Here is a 25,038-nt window from a genome sequence, read left to right as displayed (position 1 = left end):
TCTGGCGACATGACCCCGAGAGTCTCAGTCTCTGTACCCAGGCGGTGTAAGGGAGGGACAGACTGCAGGCGGGTCTAACGCCACCCTGCTGTGTGGCTTTGGGACTGTAGCCTCTCTGGGTTCCAGAATCCCCGTCTCTGCACGGAGGCCAACCCTCCTTGAAGCTCCCACCCTCAGCTGGGCCAGGGCGCCGTGGAGCACACAGAGCAGCAGCGCTTCAGTCCATGGCGGGGGGGACCGCCCGGCTGGTCCTTGGCACTGCTTGGCTTTGGAGCCATATCGACCAGGCAGTGAACTGATGGACTAGCCCTGCTCTCAAGTTAAACTGCACGATTTTGAAGATTCTACAGGGCAAAATGGCTGAATATCAGCACTTTCCTACAGTTCGGCCTAATAACTTTGCACATAAAGAAGAAATGAGATTCCATGATGTCTCCGCCTTGAGGGCAGAATGCCGGTTTAAATCCTGACTCTGCCTTTTCCCAGCCAGGAGGCCTTGGGCGAGTCACTTCCCCCCCTGAGCCTCAGCTTGTCCCCATCTGTAAAATGGGCCTGTTTGCAGTGAGGGCTCCGCAAGGCATGTTTGTGGCGTAGAGCACTGGGCTCTGCAAGCAGGGTCAGCGTCTCCACGTCCCTGCTGCGCTTCGTAAGCCCCACCCTGCCTGCCTGCCGGTGGAGGCGTCTCCTCGGAGGCACAGGCTTCAGGGGTGCGGAGGGGAGTGAGGGTGGGGGTGCTCCACCTCCACAGAGCCGGCCTGGAGACCAGCAGCTTCCCTCTCCCTGGCATTGCCACAAGCCCAGTGCCCATGTGCCATGCCAGGGCCCTCCATGGGTGCCTTCCCAAAGGCTGCCCGGGAAGGCTGTGCCCACCTTTCCTGTTGCTGGGAGCTGGTGACATAGCCAGCGGGCACCCCAAGGGGGGCTTTGCTTCACACCTCACGCCATTTGTCAGCTCCCCAGGAGCGACCAGCCTGGGGAGTGGAGCCCCCTCTGGCCGGCACCTGAGCACACCTGTTGTCACCGTCCATCGGCAGCGTCTAGACCACAGGGTGAACCCAACAGCCAGGCAGCTGGGGAGTCACTCGGGGTGTTGTCTGTGAGCAGAGGTGGCCTTTGCAGAACTAGGGGAGGGGCGTCTGTCCCACCCCCGACCTCCAGAGCCGCCAGACTGGAGTCCTGACTGTCCCTCTTCGCAGCTGCGATTCCCGTGAGTCACAGCTTTCAGGCCATAAAAGGGGAGCAGCCTCCTCTCTGAAGATCCAAGGCGCTGGCCCCCAACTCTGCCTGGCACCCTGAGAAAGTGCAACCCAGAGGTGCCGGCAGAATCTGGGCGGGAAGAAGACTGAGGCCGCCACCCCGCGATGGGGGTGGGGGGCAGTTAGCCGTAAAGGAGCGGGGCCCTGGTGATGGGAAGCAGCCCCTGCAGACTGTGAGCCCTGGGGAGGCCCCTCTCCTCCTGCCCCCTCCCCTCCCCTCTGCATTCCCTCCTGTTCTCTCTCTTCCTCTCACCCTCCCAACTTTGGTTGGAGAACAGGCAGAGGTCCAGCTGGGCTGGGCGAGTGTGTGTGTGCACATGTGCGTGTGTGTGTGTGTGCATCGTGCCGTGTGCATGTGTGTGCATCGTGCCATGTGCATGTGTGTGTGTGCATCGTGCCATGTGCATGTGTGTGCATCGTGCCATGTGCATGTGTGTGTGTGCATGTGCATGTGTGTGCATCGTGCCACGTGCACGTGTGTGTGCATCGTGCCATGTGCATGTGTGTTCGGGGGTGTGTGTGCATGTACATTTGTGTGCACCGTGCATACGTGTGCCTTTATGCATATGTGCATGTGTGTTTTGTGTCCACGTGTGTGCGTGGGGGCAGGCGCGGGGAGGGGGCCCGCGGGGGCTCGGGAGGGGATTTAAAGCTGCTTTCCCGGCTGCCGCAGTGTGAGCGAGCCTGATAAACAGCCCAGGAACCGGAGCAGAAGTGCTGCGGGCGGCGGGAGGCTGCTATCAGAGCTCCTGGCAGGCTCGCAAAAAGCTGTCCCCGGCCCGCGCCGCTCTATCAGCCCACCGAGGGAGGGCGGGGGCGGGGGGAGGGAGGGAGGCAGGGAGGGAGGGAGGGAGGGAAAAAGTATTTGCTTCAGCCCTTAATCACGGAATTTGAAATCCCAGCGAGTCGGTGCCATTTATTTTCAGAGGCTGTCAAGGCTGGTTTCAGCATTTAAAAGAAAGGAGAGTGGAAGCCATTTGCATTTCTCCCTCTCGAGCCTGCCTGCCGGGCCCTCCGCTCTCTCCTCCCCCCTCGCGCTCCGCTCACCGCGCAGAGTTGGGGCTGGGTGTCGGGGCAGGAATGCCAGAGTAAGATTTTTCAAGGAGCTTTGGGCATCGGCTGGGGTGGGGGCTGCTCCAGCCAGGAGCTAGGGTGTCTGCGTGATTCTGGAGGGCGTGGGGCCCGAGTCTGGTTCAACAGGGCTCCGGGTGGCTGGGTGGCCGAGGGATGGAGGCGGGGGCCCCACTTGGCCAGGGCCGCTGGATTGAGGGTTCCGAGGGTTGTCTGTGGGACTTTCCTCTGTCACTCCAAAAGGGGCCCTGGCTCCCAAATTTTCCCCAGACCCAGGGATCCCCACCAGTCCTTCCCGGCTTCTGCACTGGGTTTTGGACCGGCAGGGGCAGCTAGGATACCCCCGGGAGAGCCCCCTTCCTGCACAGATAGAGAAAGAAGCCTGGCAGCTGAGAATGACATGGCTGAGGTCACACCCTGGCAGAATCAGAACAGGGGAGTTGGCTGTATACGTACCGGGCATGTGCTTGATGCAGGCACTGAGGACGAGGGGCTCTGGACAGCGCTGGACAGTGGGCCAGGGGCTGGGTGCGGGTGACTGACGTCAGAGGGGCCGCTGCACTGGGAGCAGGCAGGTGGCTGTGGGAAACTCCATCCCCTCGCGTAGGGAGAGGCTGCTTGGGGCCCTGCTTGGACCGCGGCTAGTTTGGGAAATGGCCTGAGGAAACCAGGGTCCCAAGGTCCCTGCCCTCATCCCCACAGGGGAAGCCCCTCACCTGGCCACCTGGGGGCCCAGGGGTACTGAAACCTTGAGGACAGGACCCTGTCGAGCTGCCCAGTCCTCCCTGCCTCCCTTCCCTGAAGAGCTGGGTGTGGACTGTGTTCCAAAGGTGAAGGGGCGTCAGTGGCAAGCTCGGTCCTCTCGCCCTTCTGCACCCTCCGTGGCCCCTGGTTGCTGCCTCCTTCCCTCCAAATTGCCTCCAAGAGCCAGCGGGGGACCCCAAGCCTCAGGCCCACAGATGGAGCCTAAGTCAGCAGGGGTGAGGCTCGTGTTCTGGCCTCACTGCCACCTTCCCAGCCACGTTTGGGTCCTGGGTCCATCACCACTGGCTGTGCAAAGTCGCTTTAACTTCTCTGGGCCTCGGTCTCCCCATCTGTAAAACAAGGATAATAAGACCACACAAGTGCCTCCTTCCCTCCCTCAAAGAAACAAACAAACAGACCGGAAAGTGCTCAGGCCCCCAGAGGCACTTAGGGCAGGAGGGGCTTCTGCCCAGCGAGTGGGTGGTCGGCACAGACACACCACCCGGCTCCTGGGACAGAGCAGACTCCGTCTCTCCCTTCCTCCGAGGGGAGTGGTATTTATTTACGTACCTCCCTGCCCTCCCATAGCCATGCACAGCTCCGGCGGAATCCTAGACTCACGGGCTGAGGCGGAGCTGAGCTGAAAGATGGGGTATGGGCTCCCCAAGGAACAGAGTCTTCCGACACCGTGGCAGGGTTTGCAGCTGGCTCACAAGTCCCCACCCCACCAAGAGCGTTGCGTCCCCGTGGCCTCGCCCCTGAGCAAGCTCTTCCTCAAGCATTTTCTTCCCACGGCTGCTGAGAAGAGATGTACCAGGAGTGAGACCTGATATGCGGGTAAACCCTTAGGGTTTTTCAAAGTATGTTCATAAACCCTGTTTATAATACGAGACAAGTTTCTTCCCCTCTCAGAGCCTCAGTTTTCTTATATCAATGGGGCTGGGAAGAGGAATGGAGCTAGTGATGTGAGGTTGCTGGCGCCAAGCCCCACGCGTAGTAAATCTTAGCCAGTGTTAACAGCTGTGGCCTGGGGTCAGGGACGCACAACACCTCCCGATGGGCAGAGCATACTGGCACGTCCCCTGACGTCAGCTCGGCCATCTGACTAAGGAAATGCGGGCAGAAGTGACCACATACCAGTGCCCTGCAGAAAGTTCAAAGCCATCCAGTTCTCTGGCTCTTTTCTCTCTGGCGGCCGCATTCTAGATGGAGACTTGCCGCTTCGGCCTGGACCCCCAGATGAAGACGGCGTGTGAAGCAGAGTGGCAAGCAAACATGAAACCTGAACGAAAATAACCCGGGCTGTGATAATCTCCTGATTTCTAGGGAATGCGTGTTATGCAGCGTAACCGAGCAAAACCTGACCAATACAGAAATTAGTACCTAGCAGTAGTGGCTACACTGACACAGATGAGGCGTTGGCTCTAGAAGCGGGCACCAGGAGACAAGGGAACCGTTACTGAAGGTGGAAGAGATGGTGACCTACGTCATCTAGGGGGAAACAGCTGGGAAGCTTCTTGCCCACGGCAGCTGGCGAAGCTGTTTCTACACTGCGCGCCTGGCTTTCGCCGAAGAGCATGGGAGGTAGAAATGCCCAGCATGTCTTAGTTACTACTCGCTGCATGTTTGGAGTTGAATCACGCCCCCCCCCCATTCATATGTTGCAGCCCTAACCTCCAGGACCTCAGCATGTGACTGTATTTGGAAATGGGGTCCTTGAAGAGGTAATTAAGGTAAAACAAGGTCATCAGGGTGGACCCTAATCCCATGAGGCTGGGGCCTTGTCAGAAGAGGAAATTGACGCGCACACAGGTACGGAGGGGAGGCGGGGTGAAGACACAGGAAGGAGACAGCCATCTACCAGCCATGGGGGGGGGGGCAGTCTTTCCTGCAGAAGGGGCCAGCCTGCTGACACCTGGATTTTGAACCTCCGCGTCTCCAGAACTTTGAAACAACACATTTCGGTTGTACTTCGTTACAACAGGCCTAGCAAACCCACATACTGCATTTCACAAAACACTGCGGCAAATGAGCGCCAAGGGGACTTAGCCCGCCCGCAGCAGGGATGAGAGGGGAGGGGAAACCCAGGCATCTGGGGTTCGCAGGGCAGGAAAATGTAAATACTGCTCATCTCTATCCAAACAGGGAGGAATGGGTGAGGCTCGGAGCCCAGTGCCCGAGGGCCAGGAGCCGTGGGCGTGCCCCAGGTCATCAAGAGGCCACCTGGCCGGCCTGCCGGAAGCTAAGTGGCACCAGCACCCCGTCCCCAGTGGAGCCAGGTGTCTCGCCGAGGACCTAGAGGGAGAGCCCGGGGCCGTTTGGGGAACAGCCTGCTCTTTGCATGACACTGGGCAAAACAGACACAGTCCCTGACCCTCTGGCGGTCGGTTGATTCTGCAAAACCTGAGTTACAAATGACATTTTAGTAACACTTCTGACATACTGGCGTTTTGGAACACGTGGCGTGATCTCAGAGCAGATATGAATTTCAAATTTAACCGGGTCTGTGTCCCCAGAAACGTACGATTGAGACGTCTAATTGTGAATTTTAAACTTTCTCTAGAGACTCTTCAAAATGGGTGACTCGCACACCGTCAAGAAGGAATATCCTAGCCCTGGCCAGTTTGGCTCAGTCGGCCGGAGGACTGCAGGGTCCTGGGTTCGATTCCAGCCCAGGGCATGTACCTGGGCTGCAGGCTCGATCCCCGGCCGCTGTTGAGGCGCATGTGGGAGGCAACCAATCGATGTGTCTCTCACATGGATGTTTCTGTCTCTGTCCCCCCCCCACTCTCTCTAAAAAAAAAAAAAAATCAATGAAAAAAATTTCCTCAAGTGAAGGTTCACAAAAAAACAAACAAACAAAAAACTAAAAAGAACATTCTAGACTTAAGAAAAAAACAATGCGACTAAGAAAGGCTCTTGGCGGCAGAGTCGGCTCAGACCCGGCCTCGGTCCGGGGTGTGTCGTGTCGGGGTGTGGCCGTCACCCGCTTTGTCAAGCCTCCTGCGCGAGCTCGGGGCGCCCGGCGCGACGTCTGGGGAGGTGCGTCTGCAAGGCTTTCGAGGAACAGCCACAGCAAGCTGCTCGGCCCCCAAGGGGGGCCCTCGGGTTGGGTCCTCGTCGATGCGGCCACGGAGCTCGTGGGGCAGGAGGCGCAGAGAAGGGCTTGGCCGCTGAGTGCAGGTCAGGACGAGCGCCTGGGAAGCAGGAGAGGGCGACAGGAAGGCCCCGCAGATGGGCGTTGAAGGGCTTAGGGCTCGGGCACATGCCAACATCCGGAGCTTGTACTGAGGGGCCTGGGCGGCAGGACAGGGCTTGACTCAGACTCCCCTGAGGTCCTTTGGGAGACTAGTAAATTCAGAGAAAACTCACCTAAATTTCTCCTGAGTGCTGGTGATCAAGTCACTCGGGTAGCGTGAGCCGTGGGGAACGCGGACCCCGGGCTTTTATTTGGGGTCCCCCTGCGCTGCCCAGGTTTCTGTACCTCTCTCCGCACCCCGAAGAATTTAAGGCACCACTACACGGTTCCCCGCCGAGGGTCCCGGGGACGCGTTTGGAATTAACGGGTAATAAATCAGCAAACGATCGGACGGAGAGTCATGGTCACCCGTCGGATGTGCACGAGGCCCGGGGAGAGGCTCGCGCCCGGGAGCGGGAGGGGGGGGTCCGCCCGAAGGTCCAGAGAGATGGAACGAAAAGCAGCTTCGTCTTCTCCATGGGGCTTGTCTGTGTTTTCCGACAATAAGCGTGTTTTGCTCTCGTATTAAAAAGGAGGTTATGTGGGAGGAAGCAAACAGCCCCTGCTCTAAGGGTGCCTCCAGCTCAGTCGGAGGGGACACGGCTGGCTCGAGAGGCTGGACGTCGGCAAAGGGAGGGTGCTCGATAAATGCTCGGCTTAAATCTTGGCCCGCCTGGGGGGGGGGGCGGGGGGGACCCCTTCTGAGGACGGCTGCTTTTCTCTACCTCTTCATTGCTTGCTCCTGTAGGTGCCACCGTCCCTCTCTGCAGGGTCCCCACGGACAAGGCCAGGCGCCTGGACCGAGTCTCTCCACCTAGCGCCGGGTCTGTATCAGCCACGGTTGGCCCACCCCACGTGGGTGGCGGTTTAGTTTCTACCTGGGCATTGACATCTCCTTCCAGCTCTGAATACTCGGTCTGTTCAGTTTCCAGGGGAACCGGTGCAGCCCGGGGACCTCAGAGGACCGAGTTCAATGAGGCGGCCGTGGCCGTGGCCGTGGCCGTGGCCATGCAGGCAGTGTGTCCCGTCCCTCCCTCTCCTCTCGTCTCCCATCACCTGGCTGGTCCCGCGGGCAGCGCCGGTCCTGGGGCCGCGGCTCCGGCTCCCCCTCCTCCCCTCCCAGCTCCGTCTCTCCTCTTTCCGGCTGCCTCAGCTCCCGCTCAAGGTCACGGAACAAACAGATAAACCCTGTCCCCGGAGCCTGCCACAGAGAGGACGCCTCCAGCTAGCATCCAGCTCTGAGTCAGGGCCAGGGCTCTCTCTTCCCTGCGAATGTGAAGACAGAGAGAACATTCCCGTAGCCATAAAATCAATAAAAATGTTTTGTAGGCAGAGAAGACGCCAAGCAGTTGGCTTTGGTTTGAGGCACAAATAACAAATGGAAATGGTCAGAGCGGGGAGGGAGGGTCGGGGGTAAACTCGGGTATTCTTGTAGCTCTTAGCAAGACTTTCTTCCACCCGAGGGCCGGCCAGGCGCCGGCTGTGGCGTTGAGAGCGTGGGCTTGGTCCCTGGCTCAGACAGCCTGTGGGGTCCCCGTGGAGTCAAGAGCAGGGACGAGTGGGAGAGGAAGACTCAGGACGTTTTCGGCGTTTGGTCCGGTGGCCGGAGCCGGGCCCGCGGCCTTGGAGACCCGGCCTGGGCGGCAACCACCTGATGGGCCTCCTGTCCAAGGGGGAGGAACCGGAGCCCAGCGACGTTAGCGTCGGCCACTCGGGAAGGGTCTTACAGGCAATGGCAGGGGTTGGGGACCTTCTCCAAGGGCAGTAGGGAGCCACGGAGGCTTCCGTAGGGGACTCGAGGGGAGTGGTGGAGCGTGAGGTTTGGGCGTGGCTCGGGCGGGAGCGGCCTGGAGGGGGAGCGCCTCGCGGAGGCCGCGGCTCTGGCCCACGCTGGGACAGGCTCAAGGGGGCTCACGGGTCCCCGTGTTGGACTGAACCTGGCGGGGGCACCAGGGAGAGAGCGGGGGGTAAGGACGACACCCTGGTTTCCGGGCAGGGTGATGGGGCGTACGAAAGGGGCCCCCCCAAGAGGAAGAAAGGAGGGATTTGGGGGGAGGATGCATATTTTTTTAACAATCACACAAGGAAGCATTTGTTTGAGGTTCAACCTGAAATCATACAAATGAAATTGTCATGAACACAAACCCACATTGAACCGTAACGCAGACAGCGAAAGACAAGTGAAAAACAAAGGCAACTAAGGGGCAGCCGTGTCCGGGGGGACCCAGGCGCGTCCTGTACACTAGAAGGTCTTTTACAAAATTATCGTCTTAGAGCAACCGAGACCCGTGTCCAGCGTCGTCCCGCCGGCGGGGTGGCTTCAGCAGTCCCCTCCTGTCCTCTCCGGTGTGTCCTTTAGTTCGGCTGGTAATGGTCTTGGTGACGGCCACCCGGTCCGGACGCCTCGCCCTGGCCGCTATGGTCCGCGCATCTCGGTCCCTATCCATAGTTCCCATGGTTGTGCCCGGTCCAGTCGTAGCTGCCATGGCGACGGAGTCCTGACCCCACCATAGGCACCGCTGTAAAGCCCACATCCTCGGTCATAATAGTTATTCAACCCTTGGTCCCAGCTTTGGCCCGACCTCGCCAGGCCCCTGGCACCGCCCGGCGGGCACCTCTGCTCCCTCCCGCTGCGGCGGTCGCTGCTTCTACACCTCTCAGGGCTGGGTGGCTTTGATCTCACGCTTCCAGAACCAGTCTGATGACATCTGCTTTCCCACAAGTCCTTCACTGGCCCCTCATCCGCACCTGTGATAGAACAAAAACCCCTTTTTTCATTTGGTTTTGTATCCGTGGGACGTTCATTATTTCCAGCCTCTCCAAAGGCTCCAAATGTTCTTTAATTTGTTCTCCAGAAGTGTCTGGGCTCAGTCCACCGCGAAACCCTTCCCGGGGGCGGGGGGTCCTTCCCTTTGAAAGCTTCGGCCCTTTGGGTCTATCAGTTCGCCTCCCGGCTCGTGTTCCTTCAGTCCCAGAACCTTTCCGACGCGAGCAGCGTCTCTGGGAGGCACACACCCAGACCCTCTAGGCCTTCCGGGGGCCGGGTCTGCTGGCACTGCGCGGCCCGCGACGCCCCCAAATCCAGGCGAGCACTCAGGCAGGTCTTTGTCGCTTGCACCGCAGCTCAGGTCTCCGCCGAGCACTTTCGGTCACCTCGCCGGCCCGGCCGCGCTGCTCCCGGGTCCCCCTGCGGTGCCCTCCCCCTCCGTCGCTCTGCCCGGCCTTGCCCTCCACGGTGGCCCAGTTGTCAGTCCCAGTGGCGGCGGCAGTGGCCAAGGATACATATTTTTTATCACTTGAATATTTTGGGGGCTCTGGCCAAGTATCATGGACAGGACACCAAGAAGGACGAGGCCCGGGCCTGACCCAGAGAAGCCGCCCTGAGGGCGGGGCTGTGGGGACCTAACTACGGGGACACCGGGAATTGGGGGGGGGGCTGAGGACCAGGATGGGGCTAATTGGGAGGGGTCGTGGCAGGACCAAGACTTGGCCTTCCGTTTCCTACACTTCTCTCCCGCCATCCCGCGTGCCCGGCTCCATGCCAGGCAAGTTGTCCCAGCTTCGTGCCCTGACCCCGCTGCCCACTCCAGCCTCAGTGGGTCTCTCCCTGGCTCTCTGCTGAGCTCCTCCCCCTCGAGCTACAACGGGAATGTGACCTGTCCTTCGCCGAGAGGCCTTTGTCTCTTGCCCCCCCCCCCCGTGTCTTTGGGGACTGGTCTCCCTGCCACATTTTAGTGGGTGCCTGGATCCTTCCTACCCATTCTCCATGTCTCTGCTTAGATGGTCTTCCTCCCGGAAGCCTTTCTTGGGCCCTAAAAGTGGGCTGGCGGCCCTCTCCTTGCTGAAAAAATGGTGTTTGGATAAATGCGGCAGGAATGGATGAACGGGTGAGGTGTGTTGAGATTGCGGGAGGTGAATGGATGGAGACGGGTGAATGGGTGGGGGACGGCTGGCTGAGTAGATGATGGATGGATGGATGGATGGATGGATGGATGGATGGATGGATGGATGGATGGATGGGTGGGTGGGTGGGTGGGTGGGTGGATGGATGGATGGATGGATGGATGGATGGATGGATGGATGAGGGGGGTGATTGGTTGACTAGTTAGATGGGCGGTGAGCAGAGGGTGAACTGGTTAGGTAGAAGGCAGGACAGACGGATGGGTAGGTGGGTGGTGGAGGTTGGTGGATAGTGATGGGTGGGTGGGTGGAAGGGAGACTGGATATAAAGAAAGGGAAAGGAGACGGGGTTGGCTCAGGCCTGTGGAAGTCTGTGGAAGGCAAGAGTGTCCCAGGCAGAGGCGGGGTGGGGATCTTTCTCTCTCAAATCCCCCCCCAGCCTCCTCAGAACACCCTCCTCCCTCCGCCCCGCCAGGAGGGACCCAGCCCTGGGCACTGCAGCCAGCGGTGCCATTGGCACGGGGACCCTTCTCTAGCTTCTCTCTTCCACAGCTCTCCACCCTATGTTTTTTTTCTCCTCATTTTGCCGATTGATCTGATTATTGACAAAGCCCGGAACTCAGGGATGAGCTAAGAGTCCAGGTCTCCCCGTGTCCACTGTCCCTCCACTTCCTTCCTTGACTTCTGCACCCTTCTCCCAGCCCTGAGCCGGGTACGCGGCCGGGGTGTGGGGGGGGATTGGCTGACGGGGGGGGGGGGGGCTGACAGGGGTCCCTAGCCAGGGAAGGTGCCCGGGGCCCCACCAGCCGGGTCCCTGCTGCCTGGCGCCGCCCCCACCCGGCAGCGCCGAGTCTCAGCTCAGGTTTGATCGCCTGCCAGGAGCTCCCAAATGTCAGCTGCAGCGTTAGCATCTTTACGAGGACGCCCGAGGCGATCTTTAAGCAGGAAGCCGGGGCCCATGCTGATGAGAGGCGCCCGCTCCGAGCTGACAGCTCCGCCCGCCGCCCCCCAGCCGGGCTCTGGGAGTCCGTGGCCCCCACTCTTTGGGCCTGGACAGCACCTGGGTTTATTTTTAAGCCTGAGTGAAGCAGGGCTTTGCCGGGACTCGAGGTGTATCCCCATCGCCTCCCCCTACCAGGGAGCCCCAGGCGGGCAGGGAGGGGCCCCTCTTGTCACTGCTTCGCCCTTGAGCCCAGCAGGGGCCTGACCGAGGAGCAGTGAATCGCTATTTGTAATATCTGTTAGTTGCGTGAATGCGTGAGCTCCTAAGTTGCCCGAAGGACCAAATGCTGATGGGCTGCTCCCCTCCTACCCTCACCTGGAGTCGGACCTCAGGCCCGGGCTGGGGTCCCGGCTCTACCACGTGGGCGCTGTGTGGCTTTGGGAAAGGTGCCGGCCCTTTCTGAGCCTCGGCTTTATCAGCAAAACGTGCAAGGGAACAGGATGCTGCCCTGTCAAGCTGTTGGGCGGACTCATGAGATGAGGAGGCTGACGGGGGATGCAGTCCTGACACAGGAAGCACTCAAGGGCGTCGGTCCCCTTCCTCTCTCGCCCTTTCCCCTCCCCTGCCCCTGTGGCCTTGCCCTGAGGGCCCCTCTCCACACCCCCTCTGCCTCTCTCTAGATCCTGAGCGTGCCCTTCCCCTGGGACCCTCCTCTCCCACCCAGCCAGGCACCGTTGAGGGTCCTTGGGTCTCCCAGGACTGAGTCTGCGCCCGAACCAGCACCCAAGCCACATGACTGCGATTTCTGTTCCAAGCCAAGTGTCAGCAGGTTTCTCAAGGGCAGAAAATATCTTTATTGATTTCTAGGTCCCCGGAGTCTTTCGCAGGTCCCAGTACACAGCTGGCGCTGAAGGAATGAATGACGGCTAGCTGGTCCTAGCAGAATCAAAAGACCTTTCTGGAAAGCTGTAGAAATACGAGGAGGTCTGCCTCAAAGTCTGAGCCCGGCTGACCTCTCCAAGACCGCCCCTGAAGTTGGTGAGGGCCCTGACCTTCCATTTCCCTCCGGTCCTCAGGCCGCCCTCCGGTGGGGACTGGGCAGTTCCAGGTCCAGCTGCAGCCACACAGCAGGGGGGAGGCAGGAGCAGGGGCCGCTCAGTTCCTGGTCCCGTTCTGGTCCCGATTGTCCTGCTAGACCTGGGTCCCTGGGCCGGTGGGTCGCAGCCAATGCCGTGGCAGCCTCTGGTGCCCATGGCACGGTCCCAGTCCCCCGAGATCCGTGTCCTTTGTAGAGTGTAAGGCTGTGAGAGTGATCTTCGTACCTGTGGCCTGGTCTTCATTCACATTTTTTGAGGCCTCTCTCTTGTGACTGAAATACCCAAACGGGGAGGGGAGGCGACTCAGAAAAGGAGAGGAAGCACCTTGAGTCCAGGTCCCGCCTGAGTGGAGCCAGGCAGCGGGGAGGGCAGCCCAAACCCTGCGCTGGCGGCACAGGCTTGATGGGACCAGTTGGAACTGGGGCGCTGAACGGGGGCGGGAGGGGGGTGTTGGTACCCTTCCACCGAGGGCAGAATCAGCACCCAGCTCACTAAAAGCTGTGGGAACAAGGCCCAGGATGGTTAGAGAATAAAAATAAAGTGAATGGATGAATGGATGGTGGGTGAGAGGTAGGTGGACAGGTGGATACATGGGTGGGTGGGTGGAGTTTGGATGGGCGATGGCTAGATGACTGGGTGAGTGGATAAATAAGTAGATGGGTGGATGGATGGATGGATGGATGGATGGATGGATGGATGGATGGATGGACGGACGGACGGACGGACGGATGGATGATCGATGAGTAGGTGGGTAAATGAGGAGAGAGATGTGTGCATGGGAAGATGGATGGGTCAATGGGTTCATGGATAGGCAAATGAGTGAGTGTATAGGTGGGTGGATGGATGGATGGATGGATGGATGGATGGATGGATGGATGGATGGATGGACGGACGGACGGACGGACGGACGGATGGATGATCGATGAGTAGGTGGGTAAATGAGGAGAGAGATGTGTGCATGGGAAGATGGATGGGTCAATGGGTTCATGGATAGGCAAATGAGTGAGTGTATAGGTGGGTGGATGGATGGATGGATGGATGGATGGATGGATGGATGGATGGATGGATGGGTGGGTGGGTGGGTGAGTGGATGGATGGATGGATGGGTGGGTGGGTGGATGGATGGATGGATGGATGGATGGATGGATGATAGGTGGATGGATGGGTGGGTGGATGGATGGATGGATGGATGGATGGATGGATGATAGGTGGATGGATGGGTGGGTGGATGGATGGATGGATGGATGGATGGATGGATGGATGGATGGATAGATGGATGGGTGGATGGGTGGGTGGGTGGGTGGGTAGGTGGGTGGGTGGGTGGGTGGATGGATAGGTAGATGGATGGATGGATGGATGGATGGGAAGATGGAAGGGTGAGCTGGGTAGATGGATCCACGGATGCGTGGGTAGATGGGCTGACGGATGGGTGGGAGGACAGGTGGATGGGGTGAGTAGGTGGGTGGAGGCAGCAGTGAAATACGGCAGAGAGTACACTGGTTGGGGATCAGAGAATCCTACCTTTGCCCTGATTTTAACCCAAATGCCCCATGGGATTTGTAAGTCACCTGGCCTATGGGACTTGTAAGTCACCTGGTCTTCTTGAACTTCAGCTTCTTTATCTGTCTAATGAGGCACAATGGTCCCTGCCCCCAACTACCCAGGGATCAGAAAGATCCCTGGGATGCGAGTGCGACTGTCTTGTGACAAGCTTCCCCTTTCCCATGCTCACAGGAACCTCCTGTGCAGTTTCCATCAATATCTTCTAATAGGGGCTAAGAGAATTTTGTTCACAGCCAAGTCCACCATGGGTGACACCCACGTCCCTGAGTATGGCCAAGCCAGGCAGATACAGGCTGGGGACAGGGACCGTCTCCGAGATCAAGACGTGGGCTCTGACCCCAGCTCTGGCACTCAGGGTTTGACCTGAGGCAAGTCTCTGCATCTGTCTGAGCCTCACTTTCCCATCTGAAAACTGGGGTAATAGCAGCACCCACCTCCCAGGGCGCCCAGGAGGCTCTGTGATGAAACATGGGTGGGTGCTGGACCCAGCGTGGGCCCAGGGCTGGGCTCAGGGAGGCACAGCCATCCCTGCTATCACCTCCGTGGTGAGTCAGTGACTGCTATTGTCTTGTAGATCCATCCATCGTCCCTGTCCCCTTATGAAGAAGGCCTGGTGCACGCAGGGCTCTGGATCACGGAAGTTCGGGGGTCAGGCACCAGGCGTAGAGGCCAGGTCACAGCCAGGGCAGCCATCCCTGCGGCCAGCTCTGTGTGGCTGCTTTGTGGCTTCACATGTACCTCCTCCAGGGCAGCCCTGGGCCTGGCAGCGCTTCCTGTCAGCTGGCTGACCCCGGACAGGTCACCTCCCCTCCGAGTCTTGGTTTCCTTGTTTGTAAAAGATGTGGCCTGGGCCTGAGGAGGTCTGCTGGCCTCCTAGCAAGGCAAGGCAGGCACCCTCCCCCCCCCCCCGCCCCGCTGAAGGTCCGGAGGTTCTGGAGGGGACCTTGTGAGAAGCCAGGATAAAAATGCCAACCTGGCTCCCTTGGCACTCCAGCTGAGGCCCCTCCCTCCTGCTGCTCTTCCCTGCTAGCCCCTGGCCTGGCCTGGTCCTGGTCCTGGTCCTGGTCCTAGGGGGAGTCCAGGCTATGAGCTGGAGCCGTGAGAGTCTGCTCCTGTCGTCCCACCCCAAGGGAACCCCAACGCCTTGTCTTGAAGACCCAAAGGGGACCCACAGTGTCCATGGGTTGGTTGCTGGGGAAGCCCCAGTGCCTGGGTTGTTGGGTCAGGCGCCCCCTCAGACCTGAGTGACCCGGGCTTGGGAGAGGTGCCTGGGGGGAGGAGTAGGGACTCTGGACGCTGGGGCAGTAACAGTGCCAGGGCCCCTCCAGCCCTGGGTTCCCTCCTCCCCTTCCCCCACTGCAGCAGACTTGGGTTGACACTCGCCTCTACCATCTGCCATCCCTCCCCCTCGGCAGTCGGCAGTCGGTGGGTGAGGCTGTGACTCAGAGGCTGCTGCCTTGTAAACAGGAGGCTGGGGGGTTCCCAGAGCCAGGTGGGTGATGGGCCTGGCGCTAGCTCTGGAGGGAGAAGCCCATGGGTGGGAGGGCAAGATGCCAGGTACCAGGAGGGCTCCAACCCTGCAGCAGTGGCGCCCCTACTCCCTAGGGCTCCCTCCGGGGCCCTGTCTCCCATCTGTGTCCACCCGCTTCCCCACGCTCCTCCAGCAGCCCCAACCTCTCAGGTCTCCCCCACCTCGCTTCTGCTGTGTTTTGAGAATTTCAAATCAATCCCTGGGTGGGAGAGGCTCCAGGGACCTTCTACCAAGGGATGCCTCCCTGGGCAGCGTACACCTGACCCTGGGCATCTTGGCTTTCCGACCAGGGAAACTGAGGCGAGAGAGCAGGGAAGTAGGAGAGCCGGGAATGGACCAGGACTCACCTCTGACCTGGTCCTGGGCCCTCTTTGCCTCCCAGTGAGAAGTAGCTGGGGGGAGGGAGGAAGGAAGGGGTGTCAAAGAGGCCGAGGGCCTGAGTCTGAAACTAGACACTTCCTGGCCTCACTTTTCCCATCTGGGGAATGGGCGAATGGAGAGTGCTCAGAGAGGGCATCTTTTGAGCTAGAGAGCACAGATAATCCCTGAAGACCTGGGAGGGCAGCGCCCGAGGGGTGGGGGACAGGTGGAGGGGTGTCTGGGCAGGGATCTGTCCGGGTCAGCACCCTCCACATCCCCCAGCTCCGAACCTCCTCCCTCCCCGCAGGCACAGTGCCGCCCCTTCTCGCTCTGCCTCCCGGCTGCCAGCTCCTCCCTGCAGAGCCCCAGACCCAGCTGCAGCATTAGCACAGCTCTGACCAGCTCAGCCTCCCTCCTGCCCTTCCCCCATCTTCCCCAGGCCCGCCATCCTTTCCCTCCAACCTCTCCCCCTCCTCTCCTCCCCCCGCCCGCCCGCCCTCCCTCTCCCTCCCTCCCTCCCTCTCCCTCTCTCCCGGGGAAGAAAGGTCACCGTGCAGCTGATTACTCCAGCTCAGTTGCTGTAGCAACCGGCGGGGGAAGAGGGACAGGCTGGCTTTGAGGACACGTGAGGTCGGCCGCGGGCGGCTGGAGCCGGAGCCGAGCCGGAGCCGGCGGGGCCTCTGCTCCTGCGAGAGGGCGGCTGGGCTGCCGGCTCCTCGGCCGCCGCCGGCCGGCTCCCGGGCTTCATTTTTAATGAAGAATTTCTGCGCCCCTCTCGCACCCTCCCCGCCTCCTGCCCACCTCCCCGGGTCAGGAAAGGGAGGTCCCCCCCCAGGGCTGGGCTGCTCCCCAATCTCTCTCCCTCTCTCTCTCTCTGCTTCTCTGGGTCCGGCTCTGGCTCACCCCTTTGCCAGGGTTCTGATGGGGCTTCCTTTCTCCTCTCAGAGCTGCAGGGAGACACACACATGCACATACACACACACATGCACACACACACGCATAGACACACACGCGCACACATGCACACACACACGCATAGACACACACACACATGCACACACACATGCACACACACGCACACTCGCACACTCACCTCTCTCACCAGCTCTGCAAGGAGCCCAGTAAAACCCTCAGCCCCTTCAGCCCCCTGCAGAAGCCTGTCGCTGGCCTGGGAGACCCCAGCCAGAGACCAGGGTCCACACAAGGTCCGTCAGCTGTCCCTGGGCACGCTGGCCCGCCCTGCGCCCATCCTGCCCTCCAGAGCTGCTGGGCCCCTGGGAAGGCGGCACTCTGCTCGGAGAGGGAGCCAGGACCAGAGGGGAGGGGGCCGCGAGGCAGTGGAGGGAGGCGCCTGCTCCTGTGGGTGGGATGGGTGGGGGTGGGTGCAGCCGGCCCCTGGCTGCATGTTGGCTCCTTCTGCCAGCAGCCCAGGCAGCGGTTGGCTGGGAGACCGGGCCAGGAGCGAGGGCTTGGGGCTTGGCAGTGAGGGACGCACAGGGCCAGGAGTGAGGGACACACAGGCCAGGAGTGAGGGACACACAGGGCAGGAGTGAGGGACACACAGGGCCAGGAGTGAGGGACACACAGGGCAGGAGTGAGGGACACACAGGCCAGGAGTGAGGGACACACAGGCCAGCAGTGAGGGACACACAGGGCCAGGAGTGAGGGACACACAGGGCCAGGAGTGAGGGACACACAGGGCCAGGAGTGAGGGACGCACAGGGCCAGGAGTGAGGGACACACAGGCCAGGAGTGAGGGACACACAGGCCAGGAGTGAGGGACACACAGGCCAGGAGTGAGGGACACACAGGGCCAGGAGTGAGGGACGCACAGGCCAGGAGTGAGGGACGCACAGGCCAGGAGTGAGGGACGCACAGGGCAGGCGTGAGGGACGCCCAGGCCAGGAGTGAGGGACGCACAGGGCAGGCGTGAGGGACGCACAGGGCAGGAGTGAGGGACGCACAGGGCCAGGAGTGAGGGACGCACAGGGCCAGGAGTGAGGGACACACAGGCCAGGAGTGAGGGACGCACAGGGCAGGCGTGAGGGACGCACAGGGCAGGAGTGAGGGACACACAGGCCAGGAGTGAGGGACACACAGGCCAGGAGTGAGGGACGCACAGGGCAGGCGTGAGGGACGCACAGGGCAGGAGTGAGGGACGCACAGGGCAGGCGTGAGGGACGCACAGGGCAGGAGTGAGGGACGCACAGGGCAGGAGTGAGGGACGCACAGGGCAGGAGTGAGGGACGCACAGGGCAGGCGTGAGGGACGCACAGGGCAGGCGTGAGGGACGCACAGGCCAGGAGTGAGGAGGTGAGCCTTGGCAGTGAGGGTGCGGCTTGGGAGCCCCTGGGCCTGGACTCCCGGCCCCCTCCCGTGGGCCCCTCCCGCCCTGCAGGTGTGAACGCGCGGCTCAGCCACCTTGAAAAATGCTGGGCAGCTTTTTAACAAGGGAAACAAACACAGACGACAGGGCCCGGCCGCCCCTCCCAGGTATTTATGCCGGAGACATGAAACCCAGCCCCGCGCAGACTTTGCACGGTGCTCAGGGCAGCTCTGTGCCGGGCAGGACCGGGAAAAGCCTGCGTGCCCTCCGCGGGTTGTGCGTCCCCTGCCCCGGGACCCGCTCAGCAGCGAGAAGCGCAGCAGCGATGCAGCGGCACCGAGCACGCGCGAGGTCGTGGTGCCCAGCGGGAGGAGCCAGGCGACAGGACGCATACTGTGACTCCCCGCATGGAACGTTCTAGAAAGTGCAAGCTGACCCATGGGACAGAAAGCAGCCCGGTGGCTGTCCGGGGACATGGGGGGGCAGGAGGCGTCACAAAGGGGCACAAGGAAACTTCTGAGGGCTGGTGGCTGTATTCACTGCCAGAGTGGGAGTGATGGTTTGGGGGGTACACCTATGCCCAAGCTCATCAAATTGCACCGTTTAAATGAGCACAGTTACTGAGCGTCCAATGTACCCCAATAAAGTGAAAAAACGCTGCCCTGCCTCTCGCTGGCTGAGTGGCCCTGGGTGGGTCACCTCACCTCTCCAAGCCTCTCCTGGGACTATGGAAGGATGACAGCGGTGACCTCCGGAGGGCTGCGAGGATGCACCGGTACAAACTCAGTTAATCGCTCAGCTCCGTCCCGAGCAAGCCCGGGGCCCACCCTTGCTGGACTGTGAGATGTGCGCTGTTTTAGATTGTCCCCACTCAGTCCTGCCTTCCCGACGAGAAGGGGAGCCCTGCTCTGTGCCAGGCCTCCCACTCCCTGCGTAACCGAGGGAGAAACAAGCCCTAACTGCCTCCTCTGGGGTGACAGATAGGCACCCTGCAACTGTAACGTGACGAAGAAAGGCGTGTGCATGTTCAAAGCCCCTGAGGCTGGTGGGAGCATGGCATCTCCCAGAATCCCCAGGAAGGGTCCCTGTGGGGGAAATGGAGGCAGCAAGAGCGGCGCAGAGGGCCCCATCACGGGACACCCCACAGGCCCTGCTGAGAGTCAGCGCGAGTGCCCTGTGTCAGGAGGTTCGCTCTAGGAAGGCCCGGGTGCTCCCTGGACCTCTGACGGCCTGCAAGCTGGGGAGAGCTTAGGGGGTGTAGAGTCCAGCACTCTTCCCGGTCACCCCTTCTACAGACGTGGAACCGAGGCTCTGGAGTCAAGGTGACCACCTGAGCCCGGCCTCCTAGCCCAGTGCTCCTGGCCGGGGTCCTCGGATCACTCCTGCTGTGGGGGTTTCTGGGGCGAATCCCCTTGCTGAGAGTTATCCCTTGGTCTGGGAGCTCCATGAGGGCAGGGATAGGACTGTCTTGTCACTCTGTGGGCCCAGCACAGGCCTGGAGCCTATGAATGGATGAATGGATGAATGAATGAATGCATGCATGCATGAATGGATGAATGAATGAATGCATGCATGAATGAGGCCAGAAGCCGGCTGCCTCCCAGAGCCGCATCCCAAGAGAAGCCCACTTTGGCCCCAGCTCCAGGCCCAGCCCACTGGGTGGCCAACTGTTCAGTGTCTTGACAAAAGGAAGCAGATGACAGAAGGGCAGGAAATGGCTGCAGGTGGGGTGGGGGCGCCGAGTCCCCACCCAGGCCAGGGAGAAAGAGACACAGGAAAAGAGCACAGATGGACCAGCCATGGGGGGCGGGGGGTGACAGGATGCAGGCAGAGGGTCTGCACCACTTCCTGTGCACAGACGATGGACTTGGAGGTTTTGTCCTTGGTGCAGGACCCTCCTCTCTGCCCCCAACCACCAGCATGCAGCCCTGGGGCCCAGCACCCAGAGGACACTCAGGAACTGTGTGCGAATCATTGTGGGTGGGTGAGTGGGTGAGTGAGTGAGTGAGTGAATGCTTTTATCAGCCATTCCTGACCTTTCCAGTAGTCGAGAATTGTGGGTCAGTCGGGGAGATTTTGACATAAAATTGCAGAGCAAAGCCTCCTGGCTGTTTCAAGAAGAATATTAACAACTACGACTGTTATTTTCGCAGGCACTTACTGAGCAATTGCTCCGTGCTGGGTGCTCAATACCTTGGCATCATTTCCCCACTGTCCCAGCGACTCCTTGCCACTCTCTGCGGAAGTGTTGAGTCATTTTACAGATGAGGAAACTGAGGCTCAAGAAGAAGAAGGGTCTTCCTCCCTCTCAGCCAGCGAGTCAATGACAATCGAGATTCAAACCCGAGTCTTTCCACATCTGGAAACTCTGCTCTTAAACACCCTCAGGCTGGTGGCAAAATGCCTTATCGCTTATCCATCTGTTCACTCATTTCCCCGTTCCTTCCTTCCACGAGCAATTGCTGGAATCTGCCCTGTGCCACGCCCTGTGCCGGGCACTAGGGCAACCCCCGTGAATGACAGCATCGCAGTGCCCGCTGCCCGGGGGCTCCCATCCAGAGGGCAGCGCCCCGCCCAGATAATGAATTCATCCTGGAAAGTGCTGGGAAGGAGAAAGCTGGAGCGTACCGCGGGCACATGCAGGGGACCTGCCGGGTCTGGGGACCTGAGAAAAGGCTTAGTGTGCAGATTGCTGGGCGGGAGGCGGGCGTCACCGGCAGGGAGCTGGGGACAGGTGGCGGGCAGTCCAGGGCTGCAGAATGTGTGACAGAAAATAAGCTGTAATCCGGCTCCGAGCAGGCACTGCTCATGGAGCCCCTTCCCTCCACGGGCACACGCCTGGGTTGCTTTATAAATCTTTACAAGATGGAGACACACCTGTCCTTGTCACCCCCCATTCTAATTGGAGAGACCGGCTCACACGGCTGCAGAGAGGCAGAGCCAGGGTCTCCGATCTGGGGTCTCAGCTCCTGACCCTGAGCCCAGTGTCTGCAGGAGAACGGACCCCCCACCCCCCGTGGCTGGGGCTGAGCTGGACCCACTGGAAGTCATGTTCCTCGGTCCTGTGTCCCCACCAGCTCTCCTTGGGCCAGGAGGGGCTGTGGACCCAGAGAGGGCATCTAGGGAGGGGGCATTTCCGAGCCCTAATCAGCTGGAGCACCAAGACGCCCGCCTGTCTTCTGACCAGCGTCTGAGAGCCTGGGCACGACAAGGGGGACCTGGCTTCCTGTGCGGGGTGGCAGAGGGGTCCCTGCTCCATGGAGGCAGCTGTGGGCCGGGATGCATGATCCCTGGTGTCACCCTTCTCTCCTTGTGGGCCCCACGCCCCAAAGACAAGGCCACTTGCCTGTTTTCCCTCTGAAAGCAGAGAGGAGGCCCGAGATCCTCCGTAGCCGGGTGTGGGCCCTAAGAGGGCAGGCTGGGGGTGCTGTTTCCACATGTTTCTTACCACCTACAGCAGGGGTGGGGAAGCTTTTTTCTGCCAAGGGCCATTTGGATATTTATAACATCATTTTTGGGCCGTGTAAGATGATCCATTTAAAAATTAGCTATGAGGAAAGCTCCTAGATTTATTGACTTTTGAGTCCACCTGCGGTTGCCTCGGTAGCACCAGACCAAAGGCTTTCGGCCCACGGGCCGGACGTTCCCCTCCCCTGACCTACAGGCTGCAGGGCGTGGAATGGAGGCCCCAGGAAGCAGCCAAGGAGCCCACGCTCTGGCCTCAGCTGGTTCCTGTATCACTTGGGAAAGTGTACAAGACTCACCTGTGGTCCCGATGATCACAGTGTGACCTCCTGAGCGCCAGCCCTGTGCCCGGAGCTGAGTGCCTCCCCGCGGTAGCTCCCTGAATCCACCCTGCAGAGGCTGCTGGCTGTTGCCCCGCATGCATTCTGCCATCGCCCCTTAAGTAACAGAATACCCCCCACCTGAGCTTTAGGAAGGCACACGCTGCTGAGCTAAATACTACATTTCCCAGTCTCCTTTGCAGCCAGTGTTGCCATGTGATCAGTTCTGACCAATGGGGCACAAGAGAGGGGATCTATGCCTTTTCCAGTTTGCCATTGGAAGGAATGGGCAGGGGACCATCTCCTTGGTCCCACAAAACCCACGGGAAAGAGTGGGCAGGGGGAGGTGGTGTCCACCTGTGACCTTGCACCTGGCACACAGTGACTGCTCGACACGTGACAGGTCTCCTTGCCCCTTTAGTAATGTTTTCATAGTATCATGCTAGCACTAAATTTTTAAAATGTTATTTTTAATATGTTGTTATTGATTTCAGAGAGAGGAAAGGAGAGGGAGAGAGAGAGAGAAACATCAATGATGAGAGTCATTGATCGGCTGCCTCCTGCACGCCCCCTACTGGGGATCGAGCCCACAACCCCGGGCATGCGCCCTGACCGGGAATTGAGCCATGGCCTCCTGGTTCATAGGTCAATGCTCAACCACTGACCCACACTGGCTGGGATTCATTGATTTTTTTTTTTTAGACAGAGTGGAGGGAGGGGGAGAGACAGAGAGAAACATTGATGTGAGAGAGATACATCGATTGATTGCCTCCCACCAGGTGGGAATCGAGACTGCAACTGAGGTACCTGCCCTTTGCCCTTGACAGGAATCAAACCTGCAACCCTTCAGCCTGTGGGCCAATGCTCTAACCACTGAGCCAAACTGGCCAGGGCAGGAGTAGAAATTCTCAAGTTCCAACATTGGAAAAACTCTCAAAGTTGCCTCCGCCAATCACACACACACACACACACACACACACACACACACACACACACACACACACACACTGCCTGTCTTTAAATACCTTCCCACGTGGGGAACTCACTACCTATTAGGCTGCCCTATTAGTTTCTCTTGTGAGGCCAAACGGATCTCTCTGGGTGGCCTCCTGGTTTTGCTTTCTGGATCCTCCCAGAACATGTCCTCTCCCTCGGTCTCAGCTAGCCCCCCTCAGGTACCAGGAGTAATGGCCACTAAATCAGTTCCTCCCACCTGAAATCTCTCCGATACTTTGGCCACCCTCCTGTAAGAGGAGTTAGGCTGTGTTTGCACTGAGTGCTGGCTCAGGAAAAGCAGGGCGATCCAGCCCTGCAAATAAGCCCGGGGAGCCCCGCCAGCCCTGGTTCTCTCCTCCTGCTGGCCCCCTTCCTTTTGTAGCGGAACTGTGGACAGAGAAAAGGCAGAGATTGGCCTAAGCAAATACATCAAATCCTCCTACCAAACGCATCATTTGCAGCTGGCTCCAAAGATGCCAGGGAGAAGAGGCCCACTTGATTAGATTTCTTTGGGGTCTGTTGCCTAATTTTGTTGCACATCTTAGCCTGTCCGAGGTGCCTGCTGTGACTGTAGTGTGCTTGTTATCTCCAGGCCACGTACAAGCTTGTGTGTGAGCTCTCATCTCGGGATGTTCTCACAGGACCCCTGCAAGTTACACTCCTGAGGTCAGGGGAGCTGCACACCGCGTTCCAACCCAGCCTTCTCATTCCCGGTGCCACGTCCCTAACACAGCTGTTGCAGGATTTGGTGAGAAGACAACAAACCCCTTGGCAAACCCGTGTCTGAAAACAGAAGCCTCCTTAGCTTCTGAGCCTTGGAAGCACACACAGGCACCCTGGACCGTGGTGGAGTTTGTCCCGGGAGTGCCCGGATCTCCTGAGAGCTGAGCCCCACTCGTATTCTGACAGCTCCAGATCGCCATGACCTCAGGGCTCCAAATCTCTGTAGCCCAGACAGGAAGCAGAATAGAGGATATGGGGTAGGAAAGAGGCTGGGGAGAAGGGAAGCGAGGTGGGGAGTAAGAGGATTAGGTGGAGCCTCAGGCTGACTCCTCTGGCTGCCTTAGGTACTAGCCTTTGAAAGCTGGTTGGTGAGAAGCCAGCCAGAAGTGAGGGCTCCAGGCAGCAGCTTTGGGGTTGACTTGGCTTCGATAATGACCTTCAAATGTGTAAATATAGGGAGGATACCGGTTACCCAGGACCCACAGCTGAAAGGGGTTGGGGGAGGGGGGATACTGGGGCCTGGCATGTTCCCTTAGATGTGAGGAGAGGACCCTCCTCCCAGCCCCCACTCTGTGCCAGGCCCTTCTCAAGTGTCTCATTTCACTGAATCCTCCCATCACTTCCCTCATCTCCATCCTGGAGAGAAGGGAATGGAAGCTCAGAGAGGGCTAGTCGGTGCCCCAGGGGCACACAGCAGGGGAAGATGCAAAACAAACCAGGGTTTGGACCCTGCTCTAACGCCTCATTCCAGCTCTCAAACCTCTTCTACTACCTCTAGGCTGCTGTGGGCACAGTGGCCTGTAGTGGGCTAGCAGTAAACGTGGGAATGAAGGAAGGAAGGAAGGAAAGAATTCACAGGCCAGGCTCTTCCCACGCCCCCACCTCCCACAGCTCTCTCCAACCAGGCCTCCTGCCCCCCACACCTTCCCCGTCTAATTGGGAGGTTTCTGAGCCGACTCTCCCGCTTCCGTAGGTTCCCCCGCGCTCCTCCCGGAGCCCACCCCGAAGCAGCTTTCGCACAACAGGACCCCCAGGCTTGCGGACGCCTCCCGACCCCCGCGGGAGAGCGGTGACCTCGGGCGGGGTGGTCTCCGCAGCCGCCTTCCCCGCCCCCGCCGCGCCCCGGGGCAGCTGAATAATTGATTCGACCATAAATAATGGATCTGCGTGGCGCGCGCGCTCTGCCCCCCAGGGCGCGGGGCTTCCCCGCTCCGGCGCGGGCGGCGCGCGGGGGGACGGGGACACTGTGCTGTGCGCGCCCGCGGCGCACGGCTCCGCTCCGTGGGCCTTTCTCTCGCCCTCTCGCTCCCTCGCGCCGGCTCTTTCCCTTTTTTCTTTCCTGGAGCGGAGCCCGGCGCCAGGAGTCTGGAACCGGCTTGACAGGCTTTTGAGTTATGGAGGGGGGAGCGGGGAGGGGCGAGGAGAGGAGGGGCGCGCGGGCGGCGCGGGGAGGGGGAAGGGGGGGCAGGGAGGGCGCTCCGGGCAGCTCGGGGACTGGGCGGGGG

The 25,038-nt window shown here is 60.0% G+C and overlaps 1 pseudogene; it reads right to left on the bottom strand.

Moving 5' to 3' along the window:
- Nucleotides 1–8,664: 8,664 nt before the first annotated feature.
- LOC148091897 (heterogeneous nuclear ribonucleoprotein D-like pseudogene) lies at nucleotides 8,665–21,926 on the bottom strand (annotated as a pseudogene).
- Nucleotides 21,927–25,038: the final 3,112 nt, after the last annotated feature.

The sequence above is a fragment of the Miniopterus natalensis genome, chromosome 12 (genome assembly GCF_054644295.1).
Source record: "Miniopterus natalensis isolate mMinNat1 chromosome 12, mMinNat1.hap1, whole genome shotgun sequence".
In the NCBI taxonomy this organism is placed as follows: domain Eukaryota; kingdom Metazoa; phylum Chordata; class Mammalia; order Chiroptera; family Miniopteridae; genus Miniopterus; species Miniopterus natalensis.
Note: the sequence above shows the minus strand (reverse complement) of the source record. Positions and strands in the feature narration are given on the sequence as shown.